This window comes from Mustela nivalis (assembly GCF_964662115.1).
Source record: "Mustela nivalis genome assembly, chromosome: X".
Lineage (NCBI taxonomy): Eukaryota > Metazoa > Chordata > Mammalia > Carnivora > Mustelidae > Mustela > Mustela nivalis.
In genome coordinates, this window is record NC_139040.1 from 70,832,038 (window position 1) to 70,848,736 (window position 16,699).

General features: G+C 36.0%; 1 protein-coding gene across 13 annotated transcripts in view; it reads left to right on the top strand.

Annotated features, from left to right (window-relative positions):
* OPHN1 (oligophrenin 1) overlaps positions 1-16,699 on the top strand; it is a 559,221-nt gene that overhangs the window by 79,577 nt on the left and 462,945 nt on the right. The window lies entirely within an intron of this gene.

Sequence of the window (16,699 nt, forward strand, 5' to 3'; positions counted from 1 at the left end):
TGAAATCATATGGTATTGGTCTTTCTCTGATTGACTAATTTTGCTTGGCATTATACTGTCAGCTCCATCTATGTCATTGCAAAAGGCAAAAATTTCATTCCTTTTTATGGCTGAATAATATTACATTGTATGTATATTCCACATCTTCTTTATCCATTCATCAACCAATGGACACCTTTCCTGTTTCCATAACTTGGCTATTGTAAGTAATGTTGCCATAAATATATCAATGCATTTATCCCTTTGAATTGGTATTTTTATGGTCCTAGGGTAGATAATCAGCAGTGCAATTGTTGGATTATAGGATAGCTCTATTTTTAACTTTTTGAGGAAACCCCATACTGTTTTCCAGAGTGACTGCAGCAGTTTGCATACCCACGAGCAGTGCAAGAGGATTCCTCTTTTTCCACATCCTCACCAACACCTGTTATTTCTTGTGATCTTGATTTTAGCCATTCTGACAGGTGTGAGGTGATATCTCATTGTGGTTTTGATTTGCATTACCCTGATGGTGATTGATGCTGAGCATAATATAAAATGGGAAGAGGTGGTGATGTGAAGAAAATTACTGTGGGTGAGCATCTTTTCATCTGTCTATTGGCCATCTATATGTCTTCTCTGGAAAAATATCTATTTGTGACTTCTGTCCATTTTTAAAGTGGATTGCTTTTTGAGTGTTGTGTTTTATAAGCTTTTTATATATTTTGGATATGAGCCCTTTATTGGATATATCATTTACAAATATCGTCTCCCAGTTTGTAAGTTGCCTTTCAGTTTTGTTGGTTCTGTGCTGTGCAGAAGCTTTTTTTTTTTTTTTTTGAGTATTCCCAATAGTTTATTTTTGCTTTTATTTACCTTGCCTCAGGAGACCTATCTAGAAAAACGTTGTTATAGCCAATGTTAGGGAAAAAATCCTTATAGGATTTTTATGAATTTAGGTGTTAAATTTAGGTCTCTGATCCATTTTGAATTTATTTTTGTGTATCATGTAAGAGAGTGGCTCAGTTTCATTCTTTTGCATGTGGCTGTCCAGTTTTCCCAGCACCATTTGTTCAGGAGACTCTTTTTTCCACTGGGTATTCTTTCCTGCTTTGTGGAAAATTAACTGACCATATAATTGTGGATTTATTTCTGTATTTTCTATTCTGTTCTATTGGTCTATATGTCTGTTTTTGTATATGTATGATGCTGTTTTGATTACTGCAGCTTTGTAATATAACTTGACATCCAGAATTGTGATGTCTCCAGCCTTGCCTTTCTTTGTCGATTGCTTTGGTTATTTGGGGTCTTTTGTGAGTCCATACAAATTTTAGGATTGTTTGTTCTAGCTCTGTGAAAAATGCTGTGGGTATTTTGATAGGTATTGCATTAAATGTGTAGATGGCTTTGGTTAGCATAGACATTTTAACAGTGTTTGTTCTTCCAATCCAGAAACATGGAATGTTTTTCCATTTCTTTGTTCCCTCTTGAATTTCTTTCCTCACTGTTTTATAGTTTTCAAAGTACAGGTCTTTCATGTCTTTAGATTTGTTTCTAGGTATCTTATTTTTTGTTGCGTTGTAAATGGGATTGTTTATGCACTTTCTCCTTTTACTGTTTCATTATTTGTGTATAGAAATGTAACATATTTCTATATGTTGATGTTGTATCCTGAAAATCAACTGAATTTGTTAATCGATTGTAGCAGTTTTTTCGTGGAGTCTTTAGCACTTTCTATATATAGTGTCATGTCATGTGCAAATAGTGAAAGTTTTATTTCTTCGTTACCAATTTGGATTCCTTTTATTTCTTTTTGTTGTCTGATTGCTGTGGCTATGACCTTCAGTACTGTTTTGAATAGAAGTATTGAGAGTGGACATCCTTATCCTGACCTTAGGAGAATGGCTCTCAATTTTTCTTATTGAGGATGATGTGCACTGTGTGCTTTTCATAGATGGCCTTTATTATGTTGACATCTGTTCTCTCTAAACCTATTTTGTGGATGGTTTTTTATCATGAATGGATGTTATACCTTGTAAAATGCTTTTTCTCGCATCTATTGAAATGTTCATATGGTTCGTATCCTTTCTCTTATTGTATCATGTTGATTGGTTAGTGAATATTGAAATCTTGCATCCCAGGAATATATACTGATTGATCTTTTATGAATGATTCTCTTATGTATTATTGAATTTTGATTGCTAGTATTTTGTTGAGGATTTTTGCATCTGAGTTTATCAGAGATACTAGTCTTTAGTTCCTTTTTTCTTTGTGGTATATTTATCTGTTTTTGTTTTTGTTTTTTTTTTAAACAGGGTAATGCTGACCTTACATAATTAATATGGAAGTTTTCCTTCTATTTTTTGGAATAGTTTGAGGAGACTAGGTATTAATTCTTCTTTAAGTATTTGGTAGAATTTGCCTCTGAAGCCATCTGGCCCTGGACTTTTGTTTGTTGGGAGTTTTTGATTGTTGATCTATTTCTTGCTGATCAGAGGCTTGTTCAAATTTTCTATTTCTTACTGGTTCAATTTTGGTAATTTATATATTTCTAGGAATTTATCCTTTTCCCCCCTAGGTTGTCCACTTTATTGCCATAGAGTTTTTCATAATATTCTCTTAGAATTGTTTGTATTTCTGTGCTGTGCTGTTTGTTATTTATCCTCTTTCACTTGTGATTTCTTTTAGTCCTTTCTCTTTTTTTCTTGATAAGCCAGTCTAGTAAATTTTATTGATTTTTTTTTCAAAGAACCAGCTCTTGGTTTCATTTATGTGTTCTTTTTTTTTTTTTTAAGTTTCTCTATCATTTATTTTTTCTCTAATATTTATTATTCCTTCCTTCTGGTGGTTTTAGGTTTTGTTTGTTGCTCTTTTTAGTTCCTTTAGGTTTAAGGTTAGGTTGTTTATTTGAGATTATTGTTACTTCTTGAGATAGACCTGTATTGCTAGAAATTTACCTTTTGGAACCACTTTTGCTGCATCCCAATGGTTTTGAGCCATTGTGTTTTCATTTTCATTTGTTTCAATGTACTTTTTTATTTCTTTTTCTTTTTTAATTTCCTTGTTGACCTATTCATTGTTTAGTAGCATGTTATTTAACCTCCATATATTTGTGGTCTTCCATAAATTTTCTTGTGGTTGACTTCTAGTTTCATGGCATTGTGGTTAGAAGAGCTTCTTGGTGTGACTTCCATTTTCTTGAATTTGTTGAGGCTTGTTTTGTGGGCTAATATGTGATCTCTTCTGGAGAATGATCTGTGTGCATTTAAAAAGACTGTATTCTGCTGTTTTAGGATGGAGTATTCTGAGTATCTATTAAATCTATGTGTTCCAGTGTGTCATTCAGTCATTGTTTCCTTTTATTTTCTGATTAGATGGTTGGTCTATTGATGTAAGTGGGGAAGTAAAGTCCCCTACTGCTACTGTATTATTATAGATTTTTTTTTATTCATCTATTTGTTATCAACTCTTTTATGTGTTTAGGTGCTCCCATTTGGTGTGCATAAATATTTACCATTGTTACAATTGTTATATCTTCTTATTGGATTGTCCCCTTTATTATTGTATATGTCCTATGTCTCTTGCTGCAGTCTTTGTTTTAATGTCTATTTTGTTGGATATTAAGTATTGTTATTCTGGTTTTCTTTGACATTCATTTGCATTATAGATGTTTCTCCATCCCCTCAATTTCAATCTGAAGGTGTCTAGGTCTAAAATGGTTGTCTTTTAGGCAACATATAGATGGATCTTTTTTGTAATTATCCATTCTGCCACCCTTAATGTCTTTTGATTGGAGCATTTAGTCTATTTACTCTGCAAGTTATTATTGATAGATTATGTATGTGTTACTATTTTATTACTTGTTTTTTAGTTGTTTCTGAAGATTTTCTCTGAATCTGTTTTGCCTTTCTCTCTTCCATGGTTTGTTGGTTTTCATTTGTGATAAATTTGCATTTCTTCCTCTTTATTCCTTGCATATTTATTAGTGGTTTTTGATTTGTGATTACCATGAAGTTTATATAGCATCTTCTTATAGCAGTCTATAGTAAGGTGATAGTCCTTTAAGTATGAATTCCTTCTTTGCTCCTCTCCTCCCCACATTTTAGGTATATGGTGTCTTATTTTACATCTTTTATTTTGTGAGTTCCTTAACTGATTTTTTACATAAATATTCACTTTTACAGCTTTTGTGTTTACTACATTTTGACTACTTTTTATTTTTCTGTTTCACACAAAGTGGCCCTTTAATATTTCTTTCAGGTTTTGAATAATGTTCACGAACACCTTTAGTTTTTGTTTTTCTGGAAAACTCCTTATCTCTCTTATTTTGAATGATAGCCTTGCTGGATACAGTATTCTTGGCTACAGATTTTTCCCATTGTGTTTTGTTGATATTGTTGGAGATGTGTCATGTCTCCTGGATCTGGATATTTGTTTCTCTCCCCAGATTAGGGATATTTTCAGCTATTTCTTCAAATAAATTTTTTGCCCTCTTTTCTCTGTCTTATTCTTCTAGGACTCCTATAATATGAATATTAATTATATTTAATGGAGTCACTGAGTTCTCTAACTCTATTCTTGTTTTACATAATTTTTTCTCTTTTTTGTTGAGCTTGGCCACTTTTCATTACTCTGTTTTCTAGGTCAATAATTCATTTTTCTGCTTCCAGCCTGCTGTTCATTGCATCAAACATGTTTCTAATCTCCTTTTTTTGTACTCTTTATCTCTGATTTTTTCTTTTTTATCTCCATGTTAAGAGTCTCTTTGATGTCTTCCATTCTTTTCTTAATTACTGCGAGTAGCCTCATGATCATTGCTTTAATTACTCCATTAGGCAAGTTACTTATATCTGTTTTGCTTAGATCTCCAGTCATGACCTTATCCTATTTTTTCATTTGGGATGGATTTCTCTGTCTTCTCTTCTTGTCTCTCCCTGTTCCTGTTTCTGTTTGTTGGGAAAGTCAGCTATATCTCCTGTTTTGGAGGGTAAAGGTATTATGAAGAAGCGGTCTTGTTTCATTGTTCCATGTAATGTCCCCTGTTCCTCAGGGTTTGGCAGTTCTAGGAATGTCGCCAATGTGTGCTCTGTGTGTACTGCATTTGTGTCTTGGCTGCTTTATCCTTATGGCCACTTGTCTCCAGAGGCTCTCTTTGTATGTTATGGGCAGTATTTGGTCCCTGGCCTGAATCTGGCAAGTTGTATTACGTATGCTATGGTCTGCTTGTCACATGAGACCTGTTGCCACTCTGCAAAACTCCCGGGTCAGCAGACATGGTCTGAGGTGTGGTTTGGGCTGGTCTTCTGGGGGAGGGATTTGCCATGTGAAATGTGACTGGGACATGATCTGAGGTTGGTTTGGGCTGGTCTTCTGGGGGAGGGGCTTGCCATGTCAAATGTGACTGGGAAGGGCTATTTCACCACAGTGTGGGTGGGTGGGGCTTTGTGTAAGCAAGCTAGGTAGCCAGTGTCAGTCCTGTACGGGTTCCCATAGGTTGCTCTCTGCTTATGCTCAGAGATGGTAGAGGGAAATGGCATCTGTCGGTTTCTTTGTTCCTGGAGAGATCTCTCCATGAATGCTGTGTCTCTGGGATAGGATTCAAAATGAGCAAATACCCTCCATATAATGTGCCCATGTGTTCTTCAGATCCCTGTTTCAGTGCTGAATGTTTATGGGTTGTTTGCCTTCCTTCATTCCAAAGTAGCACAATACCTTTCAGGCTATATTTGTGCCGAGCCCATTGCCCTTTAAACTTCCAGGCTTGAAGCCTTGCTGGTTGCAAGAACTCATGAAATTCAGCCCCTCTCACCTTATAAACCAGTTGCTATGGGAATTCATTTTTCCCATGTTAGGCTATCCTGTTAGTTCTCTGTCTTTCACCCTTCTCTGTGTTGCAGCTACCTTCCCACTGCAGTGGCCATCTTTTTATCTCCCAGTCCCTATCTTTGTACTCCCTATTTTCTTTGATGTGGCCTATTCACTACCTTTACTTGTGGAGAGTTTGTTCTGCCAGTCTTTTGGTTGATTTCTGGGCTATTTAAGGTGATTTGATAGTTATGTAGTTGTGTTCATGGGATGAGTGAGCCTAGGGTTCTTGTGCAGTGCCACCATCTTTCTCTCTTCTTCCTTGACTCCATATCTTTTAACAGATCATCACCCTGTCACACTTTGGTCATGTGATAGGATCAAGCACAGTCTTCCCTACTTTTTGTCAATGTGAACCATGATTTGAGATGTTCTATCATAAACTGGTGAGTGAGCACAAAATAACAGTTGCCAGAGAGAAGGGGGGTGGGAGGATGAACAAAATGGGTGAAGAGTGGTGGGAGATAAGAGACTTCCATTAATAGAATGAATAAGTCATGGGAGTAAAAGGCACAGTATAAGGAATATAGTCAGTGATAAATGTAATAACATTGTATGGTGAGATGTTGTAGTTACACTTGTGGTGAACATAGCATAAATGTTTAAACTTGTGAAATCATCATGTTGTAGATGTGAAACTAATGTGACATTGTGTGTCAACTAACCCAAATAAAATAAAAATAATAGGAAGTAATTCAGTATTTATTGATTACTTGCTATATATCAGGTACTGGTACAGAAGCAAAGTGGCATGTAGAGAGGGCTGAAACAGAGATCATTTCCTTAAGAGGTTTCCAATCTAGTTAGTTGCTGGTTTATAATGTAGCACCACACTTTAGAGGTGCCATATGCTTGCCACAGTTAGTTGATACTGTGAAGCCTAGTGGAAGGTGAGATTAATGTGGGTTGGTGTGATTAAAGATTTCCAGAAAGAAGTAGGCTTTACCTAAATGTAGATGGGAATAACATCAAAGGCATAGGGTTGGAAAGGCCTGGAAACATATTGGGAGGATCTTGAGATAGGTTGGAGATTGGAAGATGGTGAAGGAGACTACTGTGCAAGTCAGACTGTGAAGGGCTCTTCATATCAGACAAAAGAGTACATTCATTCATTCATTTGACTGATGTTTATTAAGTGATTGCTATGCACTAGCACTTGTGTAGATATTCAGGTAGAACAATAGGTAGAAGACAAAGATTTTCGTCCTCAAAGAAAGTTAAATTCGGTTTGAGGAAGTAGATGACAAATAAATCAGTTATATAATCAGATTGTGTGATCAATTAAATAGGGGGTAGAGTATGTCAGGTGCAGGAGGTAGTGGCTGTAAATTTATAGTTTTAACTTTTCATTTAGATAGCAGAGAGCTGTTAACAAACTTCTTGTATTGTGTTTTGGCTGAGTATTTATCTTTGGGATTGCCTAAGAGAAATGATTTAGAGGTGAGAAGTTAGGTTTGGAGAAGTATAGGCAGGTGGGAAGGTCAAGGACAAGTCAGAGCTGGGTCTAGCTTGTTAATTCTGAGTCTAGTTGCTGTGGTATTGTGGAAAAATCACAGGATTTGAATCCGTATGGTTTGGACTCTGCCAGTAACCTTAGGTCACTTCAATTCTCTAAGCTTTGTTTCCTTTTCTATAGAAATATAAAACTAACTGTTCTGGATTACTTGGCATAATATGAATAAAAATTTATTAGTTGTGTATTACTGTATGAGGTGAAGAGTTATTATGGACAATGCCTGTGAAAATTGCATTTTCATTCTTTTCAGTCCATCTACAGTTCTGATAGTAGCATTTAATTTTTTGTGTCAATGAAGTCATAAATTACAATTTTAAGTCACAAAGTACAATTAATCTAAGACACTCTCCTAGATACTGACCGATAACTGTTTTACCCCAGGAAGTTTTCTTTCTTCCTTTGTTCAGGGCTGCCTGTATGAAAGAAGAGAAACTTTGTTATGGAGTAGGTAGTGTATTCAGTACTTGCCATATTTCTTCTGCAGCCTTGCCCTGCCTTGCAACCAGCCTTCTCACCACACTGAACCATGTTATCACTGATATGTCTTTGTCTTTTTTCTGTCTCTTTGTCTTTCTGTCTCTATCATTCATTTGTTTGTAGCTAAATTTCCTTCTGCCTGAAGCACCCTTCCCTGCTGTATTTTTTTTAAGATTTTATTTATTTGTCAGAGATCACAAGTAGGCAGAGACAGGCAGAGAGAGAGGGGGGAAGCAGGCTCCCTGCTGATGAGAGAGCCTGATGTGGGGCTCAATCCCAAGACCCTGAGATCATGACTCAGGCTGAAGGCAGAGACGTAACCCACTGAGCCACTTCGGTGCCCTCCCTGCCATATTTTTGTAACAATATCTAATTTCACATCCTCAACTCATATATCCTTCTCCTCCAGGAAACATTCACTGATATTTTTCCCACTGTCAGAGTTACTGCACTGAATTGCACTTCTTCCATGTGAGTCACCATCACCAGAATGAGCTCCTCAAAAACAGGATTGTATTTTGTCGCTCCTTGGGTCCCTGGTACTTAGTGCTGGAATTAGTATTAAGCAAGTGCTTGCTGACTGAAGGAACCATAACTATACAGATCCCTATGTGTTATCTAAGAAAATTTTCAACAGTCCTATGTTCATGTATCTTTAATGAACCTAAACATAAACCAAAGACCTAGTGACTGGAGAATGTATTACAGAAAGACTATAGAATATAGTAATAAGGCTTTGTAACAATTATGAGTAGGTAGTTCTAGATCCAGATTACATTGTTGCTCCTTCTGTTCCTGGAGATGGGGCCTGGAAGTAAGTCCTTTAATTTCTCTGTGACCCACTTTTCTCATCTATAAAATGAGAACCATAATTATCTCTAACTTCTAGGGCTGTTTTGAGAATTACATGTGTATACACACACACACACACACACACTATATACATATATACATAGATATGTGTGTGTGTATATATATATATATATAAACACATGAATTAATATACATATACGACACTCTTAGTACACAGTAAGTACTCTAAGTGTTAGCTTTTCTTACCTAAACCAAATAGAGTAACCCAGCATATTTATGGACAAGGCAATTTGGGAGAAGTCTAGTGATGTCTTTAATTTCAGCATTACTGAAAACAGATATTTCCTGAGTACCTGCTATGATATAAGTACTGAGGCAGAGCTGTATAAAATTTGGTCTACTGCCTTCAGGAGTCTTTCCTTCTTGTTTTGAAAAATTTTCCTGCAGAAAGTCCTTGACAGTCTAAGATTTTAGCCACATGTAATATTAGCATTTGTTATAAGAATTTCTTGAAAAAAATTCAGTTCATCATGTGATTACCCAACAAAGAATTCCTTTTATCTCTGCATATATAGCTACTGGCATATTTCTCAGAGGTGTCTGTAGGCTTTCCTAAGGTCTCAATTTCAAATTCTCTGACCTCAGGCAATCATTGATCTGTTTCTATCTCTATAGTTTTGTCATTTCGAGAATACACATTTAATGGAATCCTATAGAATGTGAACTTTTGAGACTGGCTTTTTTTTTTAATTCAGCATGATGCCCTTGTTATCCATCTAAGTGTTCCATTGTATGGATGTAGTAGTTTGTTTATTCATTCTCCAGTTGAAGGACATTTGGATTATTTGTAGTTTTTGGTGATTACAAATACAGCTGCGTTAAACATTGTCATACAAGTTTTCATGTGAATGCAAGTTTTCATTTCTAGAGGATAAATGCCCAGAAATGGGACTGTAGGCTCATATTTGTACATGTTTAATATTATAAGAAATTGACTAACCCTTTTTCAGAGTGGCTAAACCAATTTATATTCCCACTAGCAATGTATAATAATTCCATTTTCTCTGTATCCTTGCCGGCATTTGGTATTATCACTATATTTTATTGTAGCCATGCTAATAGGTGTGTAGTGATAGCTCATCTGGGCCTTAATTTGCTATTCCTTATTGGTTGATGATGTTGAATATCTTTCCATGTGCTTAATTTCCATCTGTATATTTTGTTTCACTAAGTATCTGCTTAAATATTTTGCTCATTATCTTATTGGGTTGTTTGTTTTCTTATGTTTGGGTTTAATAAATCACTTATATATTCTGGATATAAGTTCTTTGTCAGATATGTAATTTACAAATACTTTCTTCTAGTCTGTGGCTTAATTTTTTGAAAGTTTTCTCATTAGGGTTTTCAACAGAACAAAAGTTTTTGGTTTTGGTGAAGCCCGATATATTTAATTCTTATTTATGTATTGTGCTTATGGTGTCCTAGAATATGTCACATAACCCTAGGTTACTAAGATGTTATCTTATGGTTTCTTGTAGAAGTGTCACAAGTTTAGGTTTTAAATATCTGTAGTTTATTTTGAGTTCATTTTTGTATAAGGTGCAAGGTTTAGGTTGAAGTGGTTTGTTTGTTTTTGCCTATGGATATCCAGTTGCTCCACAGCATTTGTTCAAAAATCTCTGCCACTTCTTGACTGTGACACCTTGGGAATTTATTTAGCTTCTCATGGCCTCACTTTTCTTTCCTCAAAAATGGGGATAATAATAGGACCTAATGTCTAAGATTGAAATGAGGATTCCAGACTGCATGTGTTAACAGCTAGGAGTAACCATTACCATTACTTACAGAGTTTCAAATTTTGGTATGTTACTTTACGATTTATAAAATTTGATAACATACATTGTCTCTTTTAATCCTTCCTGAGGATGTTGGGGAACATGGATCAGTGTTAAGGTAGGATTCTGGCAGATGGGTTCTGTTGTGATGAAGATTGAAAGTACTTAGGGGCGCCTGGGTGGCTCAGTGGGTTAAGCCGCTGCCTTCAGCTCAGGTCATGATCAGGGTCCTGGGATCGAGCCCCGCATCGGGCTCCTTGCTCAGCGGGGAGCCTGCTTCTCTCTCTGCCTCTGCCTGCCTCTCTGCCTGCTTGTGATCTCTGTCTCTCTCTCTCTCTCTCTGTCAAATAAATAAATAAAACCTTTAAAAAAAAAAAAAAAGAAAGTACTTGTAGTGAGGGAGTGACAGCAATTCCCATTGGGAAGAGAAGCTGAGGCCAAGGCCAGTTCAATACAAGTCAAGAGTGTGTGGAGCCAAAAACAAGAAATAAAAAATGAAGTCAAATGTTATGAGAGAGAGAATTCAAGAAATTTTTTCTAAATAGGTAAGGGCAAATAGGGTTCTGGACTTTGTGTGTGTATAGAGCGAAATATTGGGATGCACTCTTACTGAGTTCTGGCCTCTTAGCGTTTTTTAACGTTCTTGGACTTGGCATTTTATTTCAGGATGCTCTTTACTAGCTCTGTGGGGGAGTCTTTTGCCCTCTCTTGTCTAAGTGAATTTAGTCCAAGACCTAGTTTTGCTGTGAGCATTTCTGCTTTGGTGCCAATAGTGTGGTGGTGTGCCAGGTGCCTTCTGGGAAGTCTTTCTAAAACATACTGCTTAATAAAGCTGTAAAGCCTGAAGAACCTTCTCAGGATGCTGATTGTGCCTGTGGTAGGTCTTGGTCTAGGAGCCATTTCAAAAGCTGGATACCACTGCCACTTTGTTGATCCCCACTATGCTCTTTGGGACTGCATACCTTGTTGGCTCCCTAGGAACTCTCCGTAGTCTCCCTGAGAAAGAGCTGAAAGCTTCAGTGTTTTTGTTTTTTGTTTGTTTGCTTGCTTTTTATTTCCTCTTTGGTCTGTGTTCCTCTTTAGTCTGAGATCCCACATGAATTAATCTTTTCTGATAAGTACATGTAGGATATCTTGAAGGAAGTATACTATTCAATGGAAAAATTGTAGTCACAACAAGCCTGACCAGAGATTCCTATCTGGTCAAGTGTGAAGTTTTACCTGGGGTAGTGTCATTGGAAACTGATAGTGCAATTGAAATTGCCTCTGAGCTGTATGAAATAGCAAAACAAATATGTTTTTTTTTTTTTTTGCATAGTACTGAAGATCATCTTATTGTGATAGTTTATGTGTAAACCTCCAAGATAGTAATGGTACCTAACTTCAGTTCTTTGCAGTTTAGAAAGCCCTGTGATGTATGCTATTGAATTTGACTCTTAAAACAAGGATAAGAGAGGCAGGGCAGGGATTATTACTCATATTTTTTTAAAATTTATTTATTTGACAGAGAGAAACCACAAGTAGACGGAGAGGCAGGCAGAGAGAGAGAGGGAAGCAGGCTCCCCGCTGAGCAGAGAGCCCAATGCGGGACTCGATCCCAGGACCCTGAGATCACGACCTGAGCCGAAGGCAGCGGCTTAACCCACTGAGCCACCCAGGCGCCCCGTATTACTCATATTTTATAGATATGCAAGCTATCGGGGACTTGGAACTAGAATGGGCTGGGTTATCACTCTGTGATCAAGAGCATAGTCTCTGGGGGCAGATTGCCTACTTATTTTTGAATTTTTGTGTTTTGGTAAAATATATATAACCTAAAGTTTATAATTTCGAGCCTTGATAAATGTACACTTCAGTGGCATTATGTTCATAATGTTGTATAACCATTGTCGTCATTTTTAAAATGTTTTCATAACACCAAACAAAAGCTCTATAACCATTAAACAACTCCCCATTAGCCCTCCCCTTAGCCTTACTAACCTCTATTCTACTGTCTGAATGAATTTCCCTATTCTAGATATTTCATGTAAATGGAATAATATATTTGTCCTTTTGTAGCTGGCGTATTTCACTCAGCGTAATGTTTTCAAGGCTCATTCATGTTGTAGCACACATCGCTATGTCATTTCTTCCTATGCCAAGTAATGAATATTCTGTGGTTCATATGTGTATATGATATATATATCACACATTGTTTATCCATCTGTTGATAGGCATTTAGGTTGTTTCCACATGCTGACTACTGTGAATTGTGCTACAATGAACATTTGTGAACAAGTTTTTGTTTGAATACCTGTTTTCATTCTTTTGGGTTATACACCTAGAAGTAGATTTGCTGGGTCATGTGATAAATCTTTTAAAAAATATTTTATTCATTTATTTATTTGAGAGAGAGTCAGTGAAAGAGAGAGAGAGAGAGAGAGAGAGCGAGCATGAGTGGTCAGAAGGGCAGAGGGAAATCTTGCCATTTGCAATGTTGTAGATAGAATTACTGTGTATTATGCTAAGCAAAATCAGTCAGTCAGAGAAAGACAAATACTATATTAGATTTCACTCATATGTGAAATTTAAGAAATGAAACAGATGAACATGATGGAAAGGAAGAAAAAAATAAAATAAAATAGAGAGGCAAGCCATTAAAAGACTCTTAATTATAGTGAACAAACTGAACGTTGCTAGTAGTTGGGAGGATGGGGTAATTGGGTGGTGGGCATTAAGGAGGGCACTTGATATAATGAGCACTAGGTGTTATATGCAACTGATGAATTAGTAAACTCTACCCTGAACTTAATAATATACTATGTTAACTAACTTAAATTAAATTGAAAGAATAAAAAAATGTCTATTCAGATTCTCTGCCCATTTTTAAATCAGATAAGATATGTTTCTTGTTTTTGTTTTGTTTTGTTTTGTTTTGCTATTTAGTTGTAGGGGTCCTTTATTTTTTGGATAATAACCCCTTATCAGATATATGATTTGCAAATACTTCCTCCCATTCAGTAGGTTGCCTTTCCATTTTCTTGATGATTTCTTTTGCTCTTCAGAAGTTTTTTAGTCTGATGTAGTCCCACTTGTTTATCTTTGCTTTTGTTTCCCTTGCTTTTGGAGTCAGTTCCAAAAATCATTGCCAAGAGTGATGTCAAGGGGTTTACCATCTATATTTTCTTCTAGGGGTTTAATGGTTTCAGGTCTTACATTCAAGTCTTTAATCCATTTTGAGTTAATTTTTGTGTATGGTGTAAGATAGTACTCTCATTCCATTCTTTTCGTGGGGCTGTTTAGCTTTCCCATTACTACTTATCGAGGATACTTTCCTTTTCCCATTGTATATTCTTGCCTTCCTTGTCATAAATTAATTGACCATATACATGTGGGGTTATTTCTGGGCTCTCTATTCTGTACCATTGCTTTGTGTGTCTGTTTTTATGCCAGTGCCATACTGTTTTGATTACTATTTGTATGGAATAATTTTTTCCATCCCTTATTTCTTTGGATGTATTTCTGTCTTTGGATCTAAAGTGAGTCTGTTGTAGATACCATGTAGTTGGATCCTGTTTCTTAATCCATTCTATGGATTAAATTATATGTGATTATTTAATCCTATGGATTCTGCCTTTTTATTGGAATGTTTAATCTATTTACATTTAAAGTAATTATTGATAGTTAAGAACTTACTTCTTCCATTTTGCTAGTTGTTTTTTGTATGTCCTCCACTATTTTTGTCCCTCATTTCCTCTTACTATCTTCTTTTGTGTTAGTTGAGTTTTTGGAGTGATCCATTTTTATTCCCATCTCATTTCCTTTTATGTTTTTATGTTTTTAATGTTTTATGTTTTTAAAATATTTTATTCATGGACACCTTGGGGATTAAATTTAACATCTTTAATTTATAACAAGCAAGTCTGAATTGATACCAACTTAGCTCCAATAGCATACAAATCTCTGCTTCTTTACAGCTCTGATCCTTCCCTGTGTATTGTTTTCACAAATGACATCTGTATACACTGTGTGTCCAGGAAATATAGATATGTAATTATTTGCATGCATTTGTCTTTTAAATCATGTAGGAAATTAAAAAGTGGTGTTACAAACCAAAAATACAATAATTTATATTTGCATATATAGTTACCTTTATGGGAGATCTTTCTCTCTTCATATGGTTTTGAGTTATTTTCTAGTGTCCTTTTGTTTTAACCTAAAGGAGTCTATTTAGCATGTCTTGTAGGGGAAGTATAGTGTTAACGAACTCCCTCAGCTTTGTTTATCTGGAAATGCCTTATTTTCTCCCTCATTTTGAAGGACGGTTTTGACCTCCATGGTTTCTGATGGGAAATTGGCTGTTAATCATAAATGAGGGTCCCTTCTACATAACAAGTCACTTCTCTCTTGCTGCTTTAAAGATCCTTCCTTTATCTTTGGCTTTTGGCAGTTTAATTACAATGTGTCTCAGTTGTGAGTCTCTTTGCGTTTGTTCTTGAAGTTTGTTGAGCTTCTTGGATATATAGATTTTTATCTTACATCAAATTTGGTGTGTTTTGGGCTATTCTTCAAATATTCTTTATGCCCCTTTTACTCTCTGTTCACTTTCTGGCAATATAGTGTATATTCTTGTGTGCTTGATGGTATCCCATGGGTCTCTTGGAGTCTCTTCACTCTTTAATATCTATATACTTAATGATAATTTCATTTGTTTATTTATCATATTCCTAATTTTTATTTGCTATTTGTTTTCCTTTAGCCATTTTAGCATATTTAAAAAGTTATTATTCTGAAATTATTGCCTGATAAATCTCGATATGTGTACATCCTAATGGACAGTTTCTGACTATTTTGTTCCTTTGGAGAATACTTTCCTATTTCTTCATAAGCTTTGTGATTCTGTTGTTGGAAAGTGAACATTTGAACATTAAAAGGTGGTAACTCTGGAAATTAGATTCTCTCCTTTCCACAGGACTGACTGACTTTCTTTCTTTCTCTCCCCAACCCCCCCACCCTCTTTCTTTCTAACTAGTTTGGCAAAGACTATATCCTTTGTCCTTGTCCTGTGGGGACACTATTGTCTCTGTTACTTAGCTTGTGTTCAACTTGAATTTTAACACAGATTTTCTTGAATGCTGAAAACTGAAAACAAATATAGAAACCAATAAACAAATACCTCTCCCAGTCTTCCATGATTGGCCCTGTGCTTGAGTTGTCCTTTAAACAATTAGCCAAGCTTGCACCGACTAGGGATTGGCCCAAGGTGAAAGTTTAGGGTCTTCTCAGATATTTTCTATGCATAATGCTCTGGGCATGAATGTGGTTTTGTTTGATTCTTCATATACACAGTTGCTTTTAAATATTCCAATTTTCCAAGGAAACTCCCCCTCAGCTTTTGCTCCCAGGCCTCCATCAGTGTATTGTTTGTTTCAACATAATCTCCAGTCTTAGGTATCAGAAGGTTGTTAGTTCAGCTTTCAGTATTTTCAGTTATTGCCCAACCACTTTCCCAGCTTGAGTTTTGAGTTATGTGAAACAAATACAAGCACCTGACCTCAGTTTTTCAGGTATCTCCCAGACAGGTTCAAATAGGTATGCATGATGATTTGTGAAAAAGATCTGATCTGCATCTTCAAGAACAAAGGGCTAGGGTCACACACCAGGAACCTAGGCTGCCACTATTTTAAGACCACAGATGTCATTACATCAGATATGGGGTGGGTAAAAGGCAAGTTAAAAATCCCACAAAGCTTCCTACTATTGTGAGGTTGCCTTATTTTTGATTCAGCACTTTTTGTTGGGTGTAAACTTTTGACTGTTATCCAGAGTTCTGATGAAGTTGGTTCTGACATTTTCTGCTTGCTTTTTGATGTTCCTGGTTGAGGGAGTGGGGCGAGAGCTTGGAGCTGCCTATCTGCCATTTTGCTAATGTTACTTTCTGACCATACTTTTTTAAAATTTTATTTTAATTCCAGTTATAGAAATTTTATAATTTTTTTCAGAGAATCAGCTCCTGGTTTCATTAATCTCTTCTAGTGTTCTTTTCAGTTTCTATATCATTTTTTTTCTGCTCTATTCTCTATTATTTCTTTCCATCTGCTGGTTTTAGGTCTTTTTTTTTCTAGCTCCTTTAGGTATAATGGTGGGTTTTTTATTTGATATTTTTCTTGCTTCTTGAGGTAGGCCTATATTGGTATATACTTCCTTCTTAGACCTGCTTTTGCTGCATCCCAAA